The 19,275-nt window shown below is 33.2% G+C and overlaps 1 protein-coding gene across 16 annotated transcripts in view; it reads left to right on the top strand.

The window, feature by feature from the left end:
* The window catches only part of LOC145292016 (uncharacterized), a 110,739-nt gene that overhangs the window by 14,090 nt on the left and 77,374 nt on the right, over positions 1 to 19,275 (top strand). For 5 of the 16 annotated variants that reach the window (XM_080138113.1, XM_080138055.1, XM_080138016.1 and 2 more), the window contains exon 2: positions 8,697 to 8,805. The exons of 5 other annotated variants lie outside the window; for them this stretch is intronic. The gene's annotated coding sequence lies outside the window, so the exon portion shown is untranslated. Of the gene's footprint in view, positions 1 to 8,696; positions 8,806 to 9,353; positions 9,827 to 19,275 lie in introns of those variants that run through there. 6 more of the 16 variants (XM_080138145.1, XM_080138084.1, XM_080138062.1 and 3 more) reach the window with 3 other exon arrangements.

Here is a 19,275-nt window from a genome sequence, read left to right as displayed (position 1 = left end):
CTATGTGGCTACTGTTCAATAAGCCCCTTACGGTGGTGCAACTCACTGAGACCAGCTTTTTCTTTCATTGAGTAGGTTCAATTGATTTTTATCAAACTCTGATTAGACAGTCCACATAGACCGGACAGGATTACACTAGTGCCAAATATATCACCAATACATGCTCCTCTGTCAACACCCATAATGTTTCCAAGTACGGCCACACCAGCATCTCATCAGTTGCTTTTTGTTCACATATGCCTTCCCTGTCGGCATGTCGGAAATCCATCGATGCATGACAGGTGCTATCAAGATTAAATTGATGTCCGAATCTTACCAATTTCAGACTGATTGGTATGCCTGACAGAATCAGTCAGATGCAGTCAATAGGCATCCTCCATAATACTTTATAGAGAGTAGAAACTGGATCATGATTTTATTTTTGGCAAACTTGTAATTCTCGCTTCCGATCTGTTGTCCTTTACTCCTTGCATTCCATGAGCAATGTTTTGTGACAAAGGGAAAAATTTTCTGGTTCACAACCTATCCTTATAATACTTATTATTGGCTAATTTTGGACTATGAGTTTTTTTTTTTTTTTTTTTTTTTTTTTAGCTTCATACATCAAGTGGCTCCATCTCTTGTCTGGAGCGATTTCCATAAAAAATAAATATTTTAATTTATTTTTAGTTCATTCGTGTAGCCAGAGAATGATCCACCCAGATTTTCTTTTCCTTGCGCTTGATGTACGAGTCTCCACCAACAGAATTTGATTTGCATACTCTGATCATTGTTTCGTAAAGCATGTGGCAGAAAGAGGCATCTCTGATTTTGTCATTCCATCCCTTTTCTTGTGTTTGATGAACACAGTTGCCATGCTAAGCTGCCACAAAGAAATCACCCATAAGTTTCTCGCACGCGGAATATATCGATGGATCACTGTATAGAGAACTTGAGTTCTTTCCACCAATATACTTGTTCCACACAGGAAAAGAGATACGGGAGATTATATTGTTGTATAAACCTTCTCTGGCTGAATAAACTCTATTTCCAAACCATCAAAGAGATGTTGCTGCAACAATATTAGTGACTTCCGTTTGAGGTGTTGGCAGAGAACAGCATTGGGAGATGGTCAGTCTGCCTTCAACGCAAAATGCGGCAAAAGCAGTAATTGTAAAACATTTCCAACTTGTGCCAATTGGTGATATCTCACAAAAACACACCTCTTGGTCGTTAATCAGATCATCCAAAGCCCTTACAAGGACCATTGGAGGTATGCAAAGGAGGATGAAACAGCCCCTGATTCAACAAATCACTTCCACCAAGCTCTGCCGGGACAAAACTATGGCAAATCCAAGTTCATGAATGATTCCATTCGTATTTCCCAAAATCGTGGCATTCAGCAGATTTTTAAATCCAAAGAAAATGAATTTTTTTTTTTTTAATCTGTTCTAATGGTAAAAAAATTTGGAGTAAAAATCCATAGTTTAACCTAAATAAAAAAAAATAATAATAAATTAGAGAAAAATCTATGTATGTACTCGTCATGGAACAAAGATGTCATATTCCAAAAATCACATAAACTGATCAAGTAGTTTTATTTTTAAATAAGAAAATCAATTTTTATGAATAAGCAAAAAAGGGACTGTTTCATGTTGCCATCTTGAAGAAAAAAAAAAGCTGATAAGTCTATATTAATTCAAACTTGCGATATCAGATTTGTAATACTACCGATTTCGTATTAAAATGATTTTCTTTATAAGAATCAATTGATCAATTTAGGTGATTTTTAGATGACATTTTCGTTCCGTGACAGGTACTTACATCATAAAGATTTTTCTATATTTTTGTTTTTAAATTAGGTTGAATTCTGGATGTGGGATCGTGCAGGATTAGACATTGACAGAGCCTTCATTTCTAGAGCAATAATTTTTAATACATCAAAAGCCTTTGATAGAGTTTGGCACAAAGGTTTACTTGCTAGCTATAGAATATGTGGAAATGTCTTCTTAATCACCAATTCCTTCATCTCTGATTGGTTTATAAAAGTAGGCATTGATGAGCAGAAGTTTGAAGCTTGTAGTATAAATTGTGGGCCCAACTCTCTTCTTGATCTTCATCAGTGATCTCCCAGATCGAGTTCTAAGATCATTCATTGACATTTATGCAGACGACACAACCATCTATAACAACACTTCGAAGAACATTAATAATTTAGATCTTTCTGATTCGCTCTTCCAATTTAGATTCCATCGTTCAATGGGGAAAAGGTGTCTAGTTACTTTTAAGACATCTAAAACCAAACTTCTCTCCTTTCACTACCAATGATTGGATCCTCATGTTGCCAAAATTAAAATGAATGGCTCTCTCATTGAGAAAGCTACTTGCTATGATAAACTTCTAGGACTAATCTTACTCCAGACCTGAAACAGAAGACTTACATCAGATCTGATGCTAAGGTCACTGGAAAAATGGTTGGATCATTCTACCGCTCAAGAGAGTATTTCGCTCCTGACACAATCCTCTGCCTGTGTAAGAGGTAAACCCATGTTTAGACGGAGTATGGAAGAGACGTTGCTACTCTTTCTCTGCTCTATCATTATTTTCATGGTAGGTGCTCGACTGAGCTCCAATCTATAGTTAATCCTCTGTAAAACATTCACAAGAACTCGTTTAGATACAACCACTGTAAATAATTCTCTCTTTCTTCTATTTACCTAAAACTAAACGGAACTTATAGAAGCAACGTTTCTTTCCAAGAACTACCCATCTATGAAACAATACTGCAGAAGAGCTTCCTTTATGGTCTCTTCAAGTCTAATGTTAACAAATTCTTGTCTTAAATTCTGCCCAGTTTCAATCATCATTACCAATCCTTACATTGTTATCTCACTATCCACCTGACAAACTTATTAACCCTTATTGTCAAGTAGCATTTGGGCCTTGATAAGTGGTAACTTCTTAGCACCTTAGAAAAAAATATATAAAACTTATTTGGGCATATAAACTCAATTTTGAGAAAATGTATTTTTAGTTGGTGTACGTGTGTGTTTGGGAGGGGGGGGTGTAAATGCGCAAAAAAAAAAAAAAGAAAAAATCTCATTTTACCTATTAAATTTACAGGAAACATTTATTTTAAGAAAAGCGCTTTTCTCATTACTTTGTATACTGAAGATTTTATTGGTCTCTCCCCCCCCCCCCAAAAAAAAAGTTCACTCTTGTCCGTTCATCTGTCCGCATTTTTGTCAATAACTACTCCTTGGAATTTAAAAAAATTTTGCACAAACATTAAATATGATATGAGTAAAAAAGTAACAGAAAGGATTTTCCGGGGAAACTCCGGTTACCCCCCCCCCCCCCCGCCCCCCAGGTATGCCTTTTGAGTTAAAATGGCTAAAATTAACATTTTTCTGCTTATTAAAAAAAATGGATGCTTCGGATTTTTATAAAACTTTCTGAAAAGTTGTAACTAACTAATTTCTGTATAATTTTGTTTGTCTATTCTTCACGATAACTCTTGAGCGTGCCCCAAGAGCTCTTTTAGGGCAAATAAAAACACTCCATTTTGGGGACTGTTTTACCATATTTGTCCAAACTTTTTTTGTATATGTCTATTTAGCGGTTTTGCATGGTGCTGAACTTAAATTTAAATATGTTAAGGCCTTGAGGACTTTTGGGGCTCAATGAGGGTGGGGGGGGGGCAAATGATAGATTTAATCATTTCTTTTTTTGCATGATGCAGGTGCAGAACTCAAATTTACATATGTTAAGGCCTAAAATTGCACCGTTTGTTCATTTTCACCAGGATTTAACGTCCCCTGGGGACTTTTGGGGCTAAATGCTGAACTTAGTCATTTTTTTTATGCCTCGTTCGTTGTGCACTCACGAGGGACCATGGGAATCATGCATGCTTCACTTGTTTTGGTTAATTTTAACTGGATTTTTTGCTACTTTATGTGATATCCTGCTTTTTGGCATAGACAATAATTGGGCAATCTTAAAATTAGTGTAAAACTTTAAACTTTGCCCCCACAATGTCAACGGAAAAATAAAAAGATTATTATGTGTATGTGTGTGAATACACGTTGGAAACACCTGGAATTTTTTTAATCTTCTAATATATAAAAGTCACTTTGTGTGTATGAGTTCCTTCCTTATAGGTTCCGAAACGGCTGAGCCTATTTTTTGCAAATTTCACGCAAAGCTAATTTCTATATCTGGCAGTGTTTTTAGATATGTTTTGTACAGAAATTCATCTGATAAGTATCGAAACTGGAAAAAATCCTATCCGATCTGAAAAATAGATTTTCTCTCTTTATAGATGAAAAAGAATAATTTTTACAGAGGAATATTTTACATTACAAGGGAGATAATAAAATTTCAGCAAATCATTTAAAAAAAACAACAGATTTATTGTAATCTGGTGATGTCAACGTGATTATGCCATATATATATAAGCATAATCGTGTTGACACACTGGTTCTCGTCAGATCAGCAAAGTTAAGCAACATTGAGCCTGGTTAATACCAGATGGGTGATCATTTGGGAATTCTAGGCGCTGTATGTGCTTTCCGTTATCTCGGCATTTGTTTCCAGTCGTCCTATACATACACTTCACTTGCCATTGGTATTTAACAATGTCGACTCGGGAGATGTGTGGTTGGAGATTGCGCACCTCCTGCCACAATAATTTCACGCGCAGGCACCCCTTTTCGTGGGTATCCATAGTCGTTCAAAGAGAAAATGAGCCCTTGAAAATGTAGGTTAGTGGTAGATCATTTGATTACAGATCGAATGATCTCTTGTTCAAGCCCGGTTGTACCTCACCATGTTATTTCATTTTTTCTTATTAATGAGTTCAATTTATGATAAAAGAGGTACCATTAAAAATCGCTGCAAATCATTTCTTTGTTTTCATATTTTAAAACTAAACATTAATCAGAAATGACCTTTCCAGGGCATTCATCATCAATTCCAAATATTAGCTGACATGATATTGCAAACGAATTACAAATGGAATTTGATGAATGACATTTTTTTTTATTTAAATTTTTTTTTTTCGAATTATTCCTTGTCATATATAATAATCAGTAGAGGATTGATTCTATAATAATGCATACGCAATCTGCATAAATTAAAATATCATGTTTAAGTGTGTTGTACAACTGGGCAGCACAAGGCTGCCAGCTAGTAAAAAATATTTTAGACTTTATAGTGAGGGTTTGTTGAAATTCACATTGTCTGAAACACTTCCACTGTTGCATTTTGAGAGTTACTTTTAAAATGTATTTTTCCTTTTTGTTTTTGTTTTTAAATCTTGTGTGATGAGCAGGCACCCCTTCATGGGTATCCATAGTCTTTCAAAGACTGAAGGAGCCTTTGAAGATGTAGCTTAGTGGTAGAGCATTCGACTATAGATCGAATGATTCCCCGTTCAAGCCCAGTTGTATCTCACCATTTTATTTTAATTTTTTCTTATGAGTTTAATTCATGATAAAAGAAGAGGTACCATTTAAAACTGCCACAAATCATTTCTTTGTTTGCATATCTTAAAACTAAACATTAATCAGAAATCCTGTGTGATGCGCCGAATCAGTTTCAGTTTGAATTTTGATATGTAAAAACGTGTGCTTCTTGTCTTTATGAAAACTAATGGGAAGCTCTTCTCCCACCTAATAGTTCACAGAAAGTTATTCTAAAGAACTTATAACTTCTGTAGTTAATACCCTGAAATGGGATATTGAATTATTTTCCCTGGTTTAGAAACTTTGTAAGAAGAAAGATCTGATCACAACATATTTTTCCATCATTAACTTAATTGAACTTTTCAACTTTCTTGTGATAGGATTAATCACAGATCTAACATTACTTGACTTCCTGACCTGCCTCAGTCAGGAAGGATTACCATAGAGGTCAACTACCAGCTAGGAGCTCACAAAAGATGCAATGACTGAATCGAGAAAAATTATTCAAGGAAAATGTGTCTTGCTTGTGAATTTTATGTCTTCAGAATCTTTTACTTCTGTAGAATAAATTTTTACATAAGTAAATTATTGCTGAAAACAATTAATCTTATTGAAGAAGCCAAGTAACATCTTTGAATTGCAATCTTGTAACTCCAGTAATGAGTTTGCAATAGGAAATGATTGGGGGATGGGAGTGCTTCCTTTCCCCTTCCAATATCGGTAACAGTGCTGGGATATGTTTATTTTTTATTTTTTTAACAAGATTCAGTAGGTCTTGCACCCAGAGTGATCGATCCTGATGTTGACACTAAGTGTAGTATTTTAGTATTTTATTATATTAATATTTTTATGCAGTATTTTATTCCTTTGTCCTTGTGTCTCCATGTTACTATTCTGGGAAAAATTCTTATCAGTAATTTATGGAAAATGAAGTTGTCTTGGGATCAGAAAATTCAAGAGGAATCCATGATAGTTGGAGGTTATTGGCAAGGGAGTTAAGTCGATTATGAGGTGATATTTCCTGGAAGGCCCTTTAAGAAAGGTATTCCTGTTGAATTCTTGTGCTTCTGTGATATCCTAAAAGAAGCTTATGGCTTTTCTTGGCAAACAGGGAAATGAATTTTTTTTTTTTTTTTTTTTTTTGCAAAGAGCAAAATGGCGCCTCTCAAAAAAAAAAAAAAAAATCCCTACCAGGGCTCTATGGACAAAGTTATCTTTAGTTGATCTTTGACAACTAAATATTTTTGTTTACTAGCCAAATAGAAAAGTTACTAGCCAAACCCACATGATTTTTAGAATATGACATCTTTGTTCTGTGACAAGTATGTAAATGATTTTTCTGTGTGTTTTTTTAATAAGTGTAATTCTAAATATACAACAAATTTTATGTTGATACTTGAAGGTATAAACATTCTGATTTCTTCAGATATTTTTTTCAACCAGACTTTATAAAAAAAGATTATATTGTTCTATTAAACTTTTATTGTTTAAATAATTTAACTTTGTTAAGAAAAAAGAAAAAAAGAAAGTTGAAAAGATATTTTTCACTCAGTAGTGAGCTTTGGAAGATTGTCGGTGAAAGAAATGCAATCGCCAAAAGATAAGCGTTTCATTATTTCTAGTCGCCATTTTGAAAAATCACTCGCAAATGCGACTGTTTTACTCGCAATGTAGAGCACTGCCTACTCACTCTGAAACTTTTAGCCATATTCTTAGTCTGTAAGTTAAATCCCCAATGGCTCCAGTTATCATGGAGTCACTCTCTCGTTATTGATGCTCAGGTTGTTTTATCTTGCGTTCTTAATGAAAAATTATTTAAGGGCAATATATATTTGTCGGAAACTGTATTAAGGACGTTAAAAAATGGTGGAAGAGTTAAAGAATGAATTTAACACTCCAATCGTTTACAAATATGTTTCTAGATCTGAGAATCTTGCAGACCTACTTACTCAAGGTATTTCCTCTTCTAAGTTCTGCCAGTTTCATGATTTATGAATCTATGGATTTGATTGGGTAAGGCAGGCCAGTATTGAATAGCCGACTGCTCTCCTTCCGTGTCTTAATGGCACTAATAAGAGAATTATCTAATGTTTGTATAAAGATGATACCTCTACTGACAGAAGCTTGCCTTTGGAGATATCTAAATTTTCATCATTAACTAAGATGATTAATGTCTTAAAGAAAGTTTTGGAATTCATTTGAAGCACTGACAAACGGGCACCTCCAAGAAGGTTAAATTGTTACAATTGGCAAATATGCAAAGAGAAGAGTTCTCATTTTGAGTAAAAGGAAGATATACCTAGAAACTAAAAAAATAATAATTAGTGTTGGGACCATTAATCGGAATCAGAAAAATTGGAATTTTTTGGGGTATCGGAATTATACAAATTTCTGCCAAAAATGATTTCTTTTAATTACATTTTTTTTTATTTGATTTTGTTTTAAAATTTTATATGATTTTGCTTTAAGAAAAATTCTTCCACTGCTGGTAGTAATAATAAGATAATAAATTGATTTAAACTTCAATTAAAACTAAAATCTACAGATCACCCCCTAACAACTGTGTTTTTATGTTTGAGACAATATTCACACATTTAAGATGTGTTTTTACGGTAATTGGGGCAAATAACTATTTTATAGTTATGTTTAAAGATTTATAAAGAATCGAAATTGGTAATTTGGCATGGAATCAGTAATTGTATTGAAATCAGGAAAAATATTGGAATCGTCCCATCACTAATAATAATTAATTCTTTGATTTTTAGTTGTAGAATTATTATTGATTGTAAAAATAATTAAAAATAAATGATGCTTAACAATACTTTTTAGAAAACATGTATTCTTTGCTCTAGCAACACCATTCAAAGTTAAAACATTAATTACAATTAAAAATTGCACAGGTGTTAAAAAAAGTAGTGACTATTCAGTACTTTTGGGGGAGTTCATTGAAATTCGTATTGTTTGAAACACTTCCGCTCTTGTATTTCAGGAGGTTTTTTTATTATATGAGACTCGCCAAAGGATGCCCTTTTGATAAGAAAGGACGTGTTCTTCACGTCTCTATGAAAATTAGTGGGAAAAATTTTCCCTGCCAATTTATCCACAGAAAGCTATTCTAAGGAACTTACTCCTGTGGTTAATCCCCTAAAATGAGATCTTGAATTATTTTCTTTAGCTTTGGAACCTTGTAAGCAATCACGGCTTATTCTTCAGTCATGAACTTTATTGAACTTTTAAACTTTCTTGTGATAGGATTAATCCCGAATCTAACAATACTTGAATTCCTGACTACCAGCTCAGAGCACGCAAAAGGCGCAATGTTTTCTGCAAACACAGAACCGAATTAAGGAAAATATTCAAGGTAAGTATTTCTGGCTTGCAAATTTCGTGTCTTTAGAGTCATTTACCTAGGTTCACTTTATTATATAAATATAACACCCAGTTTTTAACTACATAATGTATGACAAAACAAGTAACCATTTTCTTTAGTATTTATAAAGTGACAGTCATTTTGAGAAAAAAAATGGTTATTCGTTCTGTTACTGCCTATGTGTCCAGAACTGGACGATCATTTTATTAAATTTATATGATAAAATGAACCCCACTTTAAAGCTTTAAAATATTTTGCTCCTGTATCTCCAGGGTGTTGACACACACACACACACACACACACACACACACACACACACACACACACACACAATCCCATTTTTAAAATTATTTATAGCGTGAGAGCAAAGGGTAAAATTTTACCCAAATTAAATGCATATTTTATAATGTAATTTAACTTACGTTTTAAGAGAAATTTTGCTGAAAATGGGTTTGTAAGAAGTAAAGAAAATAAGTTTGAAAAAAAAAAGTAGCTTTAAGAGAGATCCACTACGCAGACGAATCCCTCCCCCATAAAATGATATGAGGTGATGTCCTAACCATCGTAGTTATGTATCCTATGAAGCTGGGTTATTCACGCCTCTCGTGGCAGCTACACACGCGCCGATCTCGCATTTCATTCATTAATTTCAAATTCCCTTTTCGCCCCCTTCCCTCTAACTTCATCTCTTTTTCTTACGATTAATAGAAGATTAAAAAAAAATACTTTAAAAAAAATCAACAGTATAAGAGAAAGCCTATGTTTTCTTCCTCGTTTTAAATAATTTAGAAGTTCATTTTTTATAAAAATATATTTGCTGTTTTTTTAATGGAATTACAAAACAAACAACAACAACAACAAAAAAAAAACAGGTCCGGTTCTTATGTTGTGAAATCGTGAGAGGTAAGGACGTGCACTCGCCAGCCATGTTGTGAATTTTATTTTTAAGCACTTTCTTGTGTAATCAAAAGCAAAACTACTTCAACCGTCGGATACATTTCCTGAAATATTGGTATTTATGTGTTTATTAATTATCCCCCTTTTTTTTAAACACATTCTTAATTTTTTTTTTTTTTTTTACAACCTTTGAGTTGTTTTTTTTTTCCCCGACGTTTTCTTGGCAGGTTCTCGTTTTTTGACAGTCAGACCTGTATGTAATTTTTTACGAACACGTTTTTATTTTGCGGCTACCCTTTTTTTAACAACCTTTTTTTCTTTTTCTAAGTAAATAGTCACATTAAAAAAAATTTAAATAAATAAATTCTAATTCAAAAATCAATTTTATTGAAAGAAAATCTAATAAATTAATAAAATTTATATTTTCGGCATTTTTTATGTGCACGACTCAGAGTGCAATAACGAGGAAGTAGTTTAAGTTATTAAATTTTTGTTTTTATTGTTTTTTGTTTTTTAATTTAAAAAACTTATATTTTTTAAATTTTAACTATTTTTTGTCGGTTTCTTAAATCGTAACTTAATTTCTGTATAAGTCCAGATTTAAATGTTTTCGCTTTATTTTTTTTTATTTTACGGTTCTATGTTTATTTATTTTTAATTTATGCATATATTTCTATTTCTCCGTTTTTCATAGTGTTTTTGTTGAACTTAAATTTTTATTAATAAATTAGATAATTATGTCAGTTATCTTCTTATATCGCCATTGCAAAAGAAAGGGATTTTGTATTTAATTAATTTCAATTTATTTTTTGCCCGTTTTTTTTTTTTTTTTTTTTTTTTTTTTCTTAAATGAAATATATTTGCGAAATATTTACTTAGTAAAAATAACTGGATATTTTATATCGGTTTCTTCTGGTTTTATTTAGGATTTTACCCATACCAGAATTAAAATTCCACTTTCTGTATGAATTTTAACGAATTGTTTCTATTTTGTTAATGTCGAATGTGTGGTTCTGGTTATCTTTTCTTCGTTTTCCTGGTACTTTTCTCGTGGTGGCATTTAACGGCTCTTCTTCTTCGACACATTTCCAGACAAATCTCATTGTTTGAAATTATCGATTTTTCTCCAAGCCGACACCCCCCCCTCTCCTCCTCCGCGTGTTTCCCGGTTTCTGTGGACGATCACATGAGACAACACGCTCGCGCCCATCGCTCAACGGGAGCTCAACTTACGGAGTTACCCATTTAGCCACATGCTTACGGGTGAGAAAGGGCTTACTCCGTATTATTCTAATGCCTTCAATTATGTCTTAAGAAAGAAAAAAAAAAGAAAGAAAAAAGGCCAGTAACCATACTGATGATGGTGGTAGTAGTAATAAAAATAAGTTAAATCCTATTTCGATCACCTAAATTATTTGAGGTGAAAGCGGTTTCAGAATGAGCCAAACAAATTACTAAGAACTGTACTAATTTTTACTTAAATCATTTAAGTAAAGAAATAACATAGCAAGTTCCATCGTACACTTGAAACGCTGAAATGAATACTCTACCAGAAAACAATCGCCATCTTTATAAACAAGTTGAGAACGCGGTTTAAAATAATTTTATAAAGGACAGGTAACCATTTTTTAAATATATATTTATCTATCTATATAAATAAAACGTGTGTGTGTGTGTGCCTGTGTGGCTGGTCACATAAACACTGAAATTAAAAGGAAATCATACATCAAGGATGGTTTATAACGAGTAACATCTTTGTTTGGATGAATAACGTGTACAAAAATATGTTGGCAAGTTGAAGTGCAAAATGTTCATTTCAACTTGCCGACACAATGACACATTTCTATTACTTTTGCGCATAGCTTGAAGTGGTTTAATTTAAAATCTTTCTTATCTATCTGTCAGTAGCTCGAACGGTAGAAAACGCAGCTAGAGCGCTAAAGGTTTTGGTTTTAGCTGATGGCACCTAAGTCTTTTTTTTTTTTTTTTAACTTTTGAAATCAGTACTAATATATATATATATATATATCAAAGTGGCACTGTGCCTTGTTTGGGGTGAAAATGCCACTTTGATGTAGGGGGCTACTATCTGGGACATAAATTGCAGAAATATTATGTAGGGAGTTGAGCAGCAAGATGTCTATTTACATCATCACACTTGAACTTCTGCATGTACAGTCAGGGATGCAGGAACCCGGAAGGGAATTCCAAAGTCTAACAGTTCTAAGGCTTTCTGGCATCTGGGAATCTGTGTAGGGGTGAAATTTTGCTGTTTGTTGGGAGTATTTACATAGAGGGGTAGAAGGGTTTGTAGTTCATTAGAATACCTAACATTAAAATACTTGTAAAACAGGCAGAGGGATGCAACATTTTATCGATGGGACAGAGATTGAAGTCTAGCTAACAGTGCAGGACCTATTAGGTTGGTGACTCTCTTTTGAACCCTGTCTAAGATTGAGACTAGTAGCAGATGCACCAACCCAAGTGTGGAAACAATACTCTATACATGGGCAAATGGTAGCCTTCTAGAGGTACAGAATACTTTCAGGTGTATTTTCTAGCACGGTAGAAAGAACCAACCTTCTTTGTAGATATATATATATATTTTCCCAAAACCTCTGGCCCTGATGGAGGGGAGACTAAAAATTGCTGCTATGGTTTGATATCTTGATGATCTGAAATAGCAGCAAGGAGAAACTTGATTCCAAATATTTCTTATATCTCCTCTTTTGAAAATAGGGTACAACTACGAATATCTCTAGTATCAACTAATCCTTATATACTGTGAAATCTACTTTATGTATGAAAACTAAAGAGGGGAGATATAAAAAATGAGAATATTTGGAATCAAGTCTCCCCTTAGTGTTATTTCAGATCATTTGATACCATAGCAGCAAGTCTTCCCTCCATCAAGACCAGAAGTTTTGGGGAAATATCAGGTATTTTGTAATGTAAGTTGATTTGTTGTCCTTAGTCAATGTATGGGGAAACTCTTCTTTACTAAGGCAATTTTTATTTTTGCCTACTTCCAGATTTCCCCTTTTTGTGGGGAGCTGGTTCTCCCTCACGTTAAAAACGACCTTGTGTCACATTTTGCTTTCATGGGGAGCAAATAAATACCAATAATGTTATTTAGAAACGCATTCTTAACATGGGGAAGGCGTTTTGTAACTATTCCTTGCTTTCACCTAACAATTGTCTCAACAAAAACTACCATAAAATTAAATCCAACTTAAAAATTCTATCTAAAAGAAAATCTAGCATAGTCCGTATTCTGCATAAGTACCGAAATATCTTATCTAAAAGTAATGCCAAAACCCATTTCATTCTAAATAATTTAGGTGACTAAAAAGATTTAAATTCTACAATCGAAAAAAAAATAATGAATAAATTTTTATTAACATTTTATTTTGTCTCAAGTTTTTGTACAGGATTCGAACTATCTGGTGAGACGCTAATTGGAAACTCATGCAACTAATATCTAAACTGAACTTTAAAACAGGCTTGCAGAGTCAGAAAGTATAAGGCCCGATTCCGGCTCCTTATTTAAAAGTCTTTCAATATTCAGACTGTCAATTCTTCGAAGATTACTGTACACGCAATAACCCTTATCCCCGAGTTGCTTCCGAGCCTTGATAATTGATGACTACCATGTGAAAAAAAAAAAAAAAAAAAATCCGACCACTAGCATTCTTCTGTGTCCAACTGATTCCTTCCAAAACTTTCAACTCTCATTCTGCAATCCTGCTTTTATAAGTAAAGATAAACATTAACAAAATCTAAGTTGTTTGAGTCAAGAGTGTTATATAAACAAAAAAGGATTAATATTTTATATTCATCTAAATGCCATCAAAATCATTTGGAGATTTTAAGTAGGATTGTCCCATAGCTTATCTTATGAAGGCCACACCCATAGAGTAAATGTGGTATTGTGGTGACTACTAAAATGTAAGTGATATACAAAAATGTCTACTTAAGAGTAGGATAGACTTAGAGTGATCAGCATACTCACTTCTGATACACACTTGTATTTAATCTGGTTGGTTTCTGGAGACCATGCTCTTCGTTATCACCTGGGATGCGCTTACTGGAGAATGCTGACAGGGCCAATTGCAACTAATTTTGCTCCAATGGGGCAGCTAAATTCCTCAAAAAAACTTATCTTGTGTTTAACTTTGATGTTTAGCATCATTCATTCATTTTGTATGAATCAGATGATTTTTGTTGGCATTCGTTTCCCTGATATCTTTTCAGTTGGAATTTTTTTGTAGAAAGGCATCAGGTACTTATGGAAGGGACCACGTAAAGTTTGCTAAAATCACTAAGCGAAAGTGTTTCTATCGAATGAACTGGATTTGAACTTGGCACGCACACCCAGATTGTCAATCTGTATCATTAACCACTTAGCCACCATCACCTCCCCCTTTGCTACTGTTGTAAACTACTTAGATCCATGAAATTCCTTGGGTTAGTTGTATGTTTTTTTCTGATGTTATTCAAAAGTTCAGTTGTAGCATGTTGTATATTTCTTTTAAGCAAGTTCAATTCTTTTGGATTGTTTTTACAAATAATACAAAACTGAAGACTAATTTAGAAATGCCACCTAAGTGGTACATCTAATAGATAAAATTAAGCTAGTGGGATTTTCCAATATAACCTTCGGGTACTACCAGATCAGGTTGTCTGAAGATACAAACTTTATGACCTGAAATTTACCAAACATTGTTTTATTCCTTTACCATTGCAAATCATGTTCAGCAACCCCCCCTCCCCAAATTTTCTCCACAAAACAACCAAATCAAACACAATGTATTTGAAGCATAGAATCTTTTACCAGAATGGTTGAACCAAAAAAGCGTTGATATACTGTAAAACAAAACCACCCCAACCAAACACCATGATTTAAAGATATAAAAACTTGATGGCGAAAAACTTTTTTCCAAAATTACTGGATTCAGCATTAAATAACCCCAAAAGGATTGATATGTTATAAAACAAAACAACCAGACCAAATTAAACTTGCAATGCATCTGCCAAAAGATATTTGATTTTAACTAGCCAGTCCTTTTTGCAAATTATCACCATGTTCTTCACCAGAAAAAATTGGAATTCCAATTGATTTCATCAATTACATATTCTATCCAGTACAATAATTTTTAGCAGATACTTCTGACACTCCAATATCAGTCACAAACTACAAAAACATTCATACGTTTTACTATTTACTTAAATCTATTTTAATTTGAAAACAATTTATATTCTTAAACACATGGCAAAAAAATTACTTTTACTCTCGAACCTGCTCACATGATATTTTAAATAACAATTACTTTAGTTCACTTATAAATAATAATAATAATAATATATAATATATAATAATAATAAATAATATATTGACCAAATGATACCGTAATAATAGCATTGGTAAAATGGAGCACATATCCAAGGCAATGTCTGAAACCTTAGAAAATTACCCCCAATCTGTAGTGGAATGAGGACGTAAATGAATAAGTAAATGAGTAACATATAATACTACTAAAACAAAGCTCATTTCCTTCAACAATTATAAAGAAGCTTTCCAGCCACAGATTGCCATGGATAAATATCACTGATAATAGTTGAGTTTACCATTCAAACTTCTCAGCCTAATATTCACAGGTAACATGAATTGGAACAAATACATAGAAGACATTGCAAAGGCTGCTGCAAAGAAGGTGGTTTCCCTTTACCACGCTAGGAAATTATTTACACCTGATATCCTATATATTTCTACAAAGCTACAATTCACACATGCATGGAATATTTAAAATTAGTAATCTATAAAAGTGTGTGTGTGTGTGTACGCGTATACACCCTTCTCAACCTATATACTCAACAGATTTTTGATTTACAGACTTGAAATTTAGTATATAGGATATTCAGACATGTGAGAAACTTTAATCGGTTTACATTAGGAAACATGGGCTGCTATGGGGTCAAAATTGAAAAATTTGTATTCAGGGGTCATTGGATTTTTATCTGTTTGCTAACTGTTCCTCGAATGTGCATGCGTGAATGGTTCATATGAGGGATTCCTCATGTTTAAAATAAGTAGGTTTGAAAACTCTTCAAGGATCGTGTCAAGCCAGCCTAATGGGTATCATACTTGATTTGCTGTCTTTAGGTTTTGATTTCAATCTCAGCCTGAGTATTTTCTTATTTTTTTACTTACAAGAAGTGAATTGTTTAGAAAAAACAATACTCACATGCATGTCTGTTTCAGTAAGAATTAAAATATAATATTTATGCAAATTTTGCAACCAGGCAACACTGAGAGACCTGCTAGTTATTCATAATTTGATTAACTAAAAAAATAATTAACAAATGACATTTTTTGTCATTTTAACATTCTCGGTAAATGCAGGAATATTTATTTTCTGCTGAACTATTTTCACTTTCAAACAGTCTTCATAGAGAGAGGGAGAAGGGAGAGGTACAGGTGCATGGTTGTTCAAATACGTTGCTTCTCTTTAAGCGATAATTTCTTATATTGTTATTCTCATAAATGCAAAAATACAGCTATATTAAATACTAATTCCCTTCATTTATTTAACATAACCTTTAATAATACCAAATAACTATTACGATACAAAAATGTCTTGTTTGATTTTTCTTCATGGTTCATTTTTAAAATATGTTATTTGTGGTCACTATGATTTTCAAATTTTCAGCTTTTGGAAGCAAGTTGGTTTACCATTTTGACTACTTGTGTTGCATATAAAGCAAAGCTAAATTTAGAGTTTCCACACCATCCCAGACTTAGGATTAGTGTTGAGGTCAATATATATATATATATATACTAGACTACCCGTGACCCGTTGGGTCAGTATGTTATATTAGCTATCGAATTCATGTTTGAGCATGACACTTGTGGCGTAAAGAAAATAGTTTGTTTTTTTTTTTGACATGACAGAAACATTTCTATGAAAGTATATTAAATTGAAAAATCACGGACGGATCACTCAAACATGGAAAAAAAATCCTCCCTATTCGTGTAAAGTTACCAATTTTTCCGAATAATCGCTCAAAAATCGAAAATTAAACATGATTTTCCTACAAATCGAATGCCGATGAAAGTCATTTAGCAGCAAAAATTCACATGAACCTTCTAATGAGAAATATAAGAATGAAAAACCCATATTGGAATCCTTCAACCAAGTTATAGAAACTTAAAATTAAAAAAAAAAAAAAGAATTAATAAAACCTGAAGCAAAAAAATAAAACCTAAATAAATAAAATGAAATAAAACTAATATTGAAACAGATTAGTAAATGTGTCAACAAATTCACCGTTTTCACACAACTATTTTCTATCTAGAAATGTAAATAAAAAAAGAAGGAAGGAAGGAAAAGGGACAGATAGAGTAGTAGTAGTCTTGGCTTTACTACAATTGTTCTTATGTTTGTCAACGGGTTAAAGTTGTTTAGTTGTAAGAAAATAGCGACAGTATAGTTGTAATAAAGAATAGTTGCAAAACACCCCCACTCTTCCCATGTTGAATAATAATTTCGAAATAATAACGTTAATATTTCGGTGTGCAGGTCAAAATCTGCAAAAGATGCAATTTGTATTTATTTGTTTACATTGTTATGGGTTAATGTTTATGTGTGCATGCGCAACCGGATGTCGTAAACTGGAAAGTGGGTTACATCACTCGTTACAAGGTCATTTGAGTTTTATAATTATATAGATATATATATAAACTGGATTCCCAACACAACAGTATATCAGTTTTACAGAAAACCAAGGATCTACTGGTCTTTTAACTTATTTAAACTTTAGATTAACAGATTATAAATTTTCAACAAGTGCTAGTTATTGCAATTGTGAACGAACTTGATTGTAAGGGGATGGGGGCATTTTGATGACTAGGATAAGGACAACCAGATTGACTAAATACTATCATTTTAAGTGTGCATGACAAGAGCGAAAGTTGTGGTTTTAGATATTGATTAGAAGGATGTATTTGTGATACTAAATAAATTTTAATTTTTGTAGTTCCTTTTAAATGTAGAAATGGCAGATGTTTTGAGCAGTGTTGAAATTTAATTTTTAAACTGCTGAATGCCATTTCGTGCACCAAAAAAAAAAAAAACCCATCGTTCTTTTCTCCCTCTGACATGCAGTATGAAAAAAAAGTAATCTGTTGTTCTTCTTCTCATTGACACACAAAGTATGTACAAAATGACTGAGAGAGCAAAAAAAATCTTCTCTCTAACCAAAGAAATACAGGCTTTTTATATGCTCAAATTCGACATATGCAAATTAAGACATGGTGGAATTTGACCATATGTCACCTTTTTGTGTCCTATTGGTCGGGTTTCGAGTTTTGAGTATCGCACATGCCACCCTTGGGCGCTTGTTTCCGTGACTGTTATTGCATGCTTGATAGGGTCTTATTTTGTGAAATCAACGTTTTTTTTCTTGGCCAATTATTAAAATGTAAGTTATTAACCTAGGGATTAGTAAAATGAAACGTGATAATAGTACAATTGCAAATCCATGTTCAAGAGTTCTAAAGAGTAAAGCGGTCTTAAACAATGTAGCGAGTAAAATGGAATCAAAATAATTCCTTGTTGTTATTACTAATTTACGTTTGGCATCTTGTAATAAATGTTAAATGTCTTTTCTCATTGTTTTTTTTATATTCTTCTTTATCGACCATGTGTGTCATATCAGTGATACAATGACACATTGCCACAATATGCATGAGAATAGGATATTTTCTACATGTGTGCAACTATTTATGAATTGGATGTCAAGTATTCAACTTAAAAACCTTCATGTATGTAAAATAAGTACACAGAAAAATTGTTAATTCGAAGACTTTGCAAAAATATTTTATTATTGTAATGTTGTTTCCAAATTAATCTTCATAAATAACCCTAACCCAATGCAGTCGCATCTGAGATGGATTTATATGCTGATGACATGCTCTGAGTATGAGAACAAATTGATTACACATGCAAGCCGATGGTTGAATTCTAAGAAAATGACCTAGTCTTTAGTAAGAAACCAAAAATGGTCCTATTTTAACTTTTTCTATTAGCCACGCACAGAGGTCAATACCAGGGAATCATCAGAGCCACCCTGTGCTTGGCCTTGTTTCCTGACTAGGACATTGAACGCTGTTCCCCTATCCATAATGTTTTTCTTTCTCTCACAAACTTAGCAAATTGGGTTTGCTTGCATGCTACTTGTGCTCACTTGGTTTTCGGGGTCGGTCTTGTCTGAGAGGTTGGGGGTACCTGATTAACAGTTTGTCTGACTGCTGTTTCTGACTGACAGTACAGGAGCCCTAACTCCTTGGTAGCGCTTAGAGCGGCTGCTCTATCATCAGTTGTATAATATTGGGATAGTTGTTGTGCTATGTTGCGCATGGAAAAGGATTGCTGCTATCTGGTGGACTTTCATTTTCTAGGCAGGACTCCGTTAATGGACCACTTATGTGTGTATACTTGGTGTCAAAGCTTCTTTCCTTTAACAGCTATAAGAAATCTTTCCACCGATTGTTGTGGCCGGTAG

The sequence above is a fragment of the Euprymna scolopes genome, chromosome 2 (assembly GCF_053919585.1).
Source record: "Euprymna scolopes isolate OS-2025 chromosome 2, ASM5391958v1, whole genome shotgun sequence".
Classification (NCBI taxonomy): domain Eukaryota; kingdom Metazoa; phylum Mollusca; class Cephalopoda; order Sepiida; family Sepiolidae; genus Euprymna; species Euprymna scolopes.
The sequence above is the reverse complement of the archived record's forward strand: the minus strand, read 5'-3'. Positions and strand labels throughout refer to the sequence as shown.